The sequence below is a fragment of the Salvia splendens genome, chromosome 19 (genome assembly GCF_004379255.2).
Source record: "Salvia splendens isolate huo1 chromosome 19, SspV2, whole genome shotgun sequence".
Taxonomy (NCBI): domain Eukaryota; kingdom Viridiplantae; phylum Streptophyta; class Magnoliopsida; order Lamiales; family Lamiaceae; genus Salvia; species Salvia splendens.
In genome coordinates, this window is record NC_056050.1 from 12,455,040 (window position 1) to 12,458,262 (window position 3,223).

Consider the following 3,223-nt stretch of genomic DNA (forward strand, 5'->3'; position numbering starts at 1 on the left):
GTGATTTATACACACCTTATCACGATAGGTAATCAACTCAAAAGCTTGATCCCTTCTCTTCGTTAACCACTCTCAGATTATATATAGTTGTTACTTCTAAATTCTAAATATTCTTTCTACTATTCTTTTATTTTTCTCCCAACTCCCGTTTCTCTTTTATTTTTTTTGTATATATGTATATCGTACCTTTCTCAAAACCCCCCTTTCTCGTTCTCATTCAAAAAAAATATATTCTCTATAGTCCTAATACATGTCAGCTGCAAAATTAGGTGACTCACTTATTATTTGTAATATTTTTATAAGGAAAACACGTATAAGTGAAAAACTAAAAACGTGTAATTTTGTAAACACTTGAGTTGCGAACTAATACATAAAAATGCTCATTTGCTATGCCACGTACGTATGTTTATTTGTTTAATGTATATACATTAGTCTATCCAAAAAAAACTAAATTTATAAATATGTATATATGTAAAGTACGTACATGAATAGTACTATATAATCCCATTTACACATGCACACGTTACAACCCATACATACACACCCACATATATATTATATATTTAATATATACAACATAATTTATAATTATATAAAATATTCATTTATCTATTAAATAAAATTCTCGTGCATCGAAACTCTCTATTTATTCGACTATACTGATTGATCGTAACACTAAATATATCCTCTATGACACACACTTAATATCTATGTAGTAAAAATGACAATTTAATATGCAATGACAATATAATATGATAATATGCAAAATAATGCATGTTTCGGGTTAGGGATGTTACAATTCTTCCCCTCTTTAAGAATTTTGTCCGCAAAATTCATTTCTTTAAAATTTGACATGCTCAATAAAGTTTCTAACCCGTAAACAGATGTGGATAGTTCTTTTTTATCTTTTCCTCTGTTTCCCAAGTCGCTTCTTCGACTCCGTGATTTTTCCAAATAACTTTTACCATTGGAATATCTTTTCGCAATTGTTTTATCTGGCGGTCCACTATATTGACAGGTTTTTCTATATAAATCCAATTTTCAGAAATATGTATATCAGTATCTTTCAAAATATGTGAAGGATCAGATAGATAACGTCGAAGCATACTGACGTGGAAAACAATATGAATTTGTGTTAATTCCAGAGGTAGTGCTAACCTATGCGCCAATGGTCCAACTCTTTCGACAATATCATACGGACCAATATAACAAGGACTCAATTTACCTTTATAACTCTTCTGTCTATCCCATGTCGCTTTCAATTTGCTTTTAATAATGTCAATCTTAGACAGTTTCTCGAATAATCTCTTGACACTTCTAGAATCTCTATATACTGAACTTCTACATTTTCTACTACATAATATCTCATACAGTGTCATATCATAAATGAAACTGGTTACTATACACAAACTTTATCAACAAAATATACTTATCGCATGAACCTTGAAATTCAATAACAAAAACACAAAACATTACCTCCAACGTCTGTATAGTTCTCTCTGACTTACCATCTTTCTGAGGGTGAAAATCATTACACATCTCTCGCGTACTTTTCAGCAAAGTGATATAACGAACAACACCATCTTATAGGTAAGAAATATACTATCGGTGTAGGGCCTGTACCAAAATTTATGGTAATGTGTTCTCATTTTGAGACTAGAGTAGTTAAAGGCTTCAACAAACCTGTAGGTACACACTATTCTGCTTTAACCTATTGACATATCAAACACCTTGAAACAATCTCTACGACTTTCTTCTTCATCTTCGACCACCAATAATACGTTAATAATAATGTTATTTGCATATGTGTAATCACTCTGCTTGACTTGTAACTCAAAGTATCTGTAACAACATTCAACTTCTTAAGATGGTATTCGATGGTGCAATCATATTCTGTAAGAAACTCCATCCAATGTCTTAGTCTCATATTCAACTCCCTCTTACTCTTCAAATATTTCAAAATCTCGTGATCAACCGGTATGATGCCAAATCTTCGAAGGAAAACAACACTGCTAAATCCAGATCAGAAATAGAATAAGAATCTTCATGTCTCGTGATTATCCTTGATGCATAAGCAATAAACTTTCAATTTTTTTAATAGAAGAAAACCAAATCCATGTTGCAGTGCATTACTGTAAATAACATAATATCATGTACCTATGGAAATAACCAATATAGACGACATAGTCAATCAATGCTTCAACTCATCAAAATTGTTTTGACATGCTTCACTCCATATAAGATGAGAACTCTTCCATAATAACTTCTTCACCAATTCAACCATAATCGAAAATCATTTTCAGTTGACAAATACTTCAATATTCTGTATATCCATTTCCATTCTTCAACCTGATACCATGTGTCCCAATAATACCATATGATCTAGCTAGACTTACACTTACCCAACCTTGCAATACGATGTTTATCTCGCAAAACTTGTAATACTGACTGCAAGTTATTAACATGCTCATCTGTACTTCGTGAAATATAATAGTAAGTCAATAAAAATAATCACTAAGTGATATAGGAATGGTTGAGAGACTTCGTTCACCAATGCCATAAATAATTGTAGGTGTAATAGTTAATTTGAAAGGCATAACCAAAACTCATAATAGTCGTACTGAGTTTTAAATGGTGTCTCTGCAATATTCTCTTTAGCTATCTTCAACTGATGGTATCTTGATCGAAAATCAATACTCGAAAACAGTTGCATACCTTGAAATTGATCAAATAAGTCTTCTATTCTCGGTAATAGATATTTATTCTTCACAGTCACTTGATTCGACTTCCAATAGTGTATATAATGCCGCAATGTGTCGTCTTTCTTCTTCAAAAATAATATTGGTGCTCTCCAAAGTAAAACATTGAGTCATACATATCTCTTGTCTGACAACTCTTGTAACTATTTATTTAACTCTTGAAACTCTAATCAAGACATTTGATAAGGATGAATAGAAATAGATGCAGTACCTGGTAGTAACTCAATAGTGAATTTTGTCTCTTAATCAGGTGCTAATCCAGGAAAATCTCCACTTTGAATAAATCGAAAAGCCGATGTAGCTAATATAAGACAAGTTGCAATTGGTCGATACCATTAAATATCACTCGATCTCGTCTCGACGATTATATTACCATTTCTTTAACATGACAAGCTGCCTTAGTTCGATGAAGCGACAACCAATATATACTCATGATAATATCAAATTTGTGTATGAACAAGGGA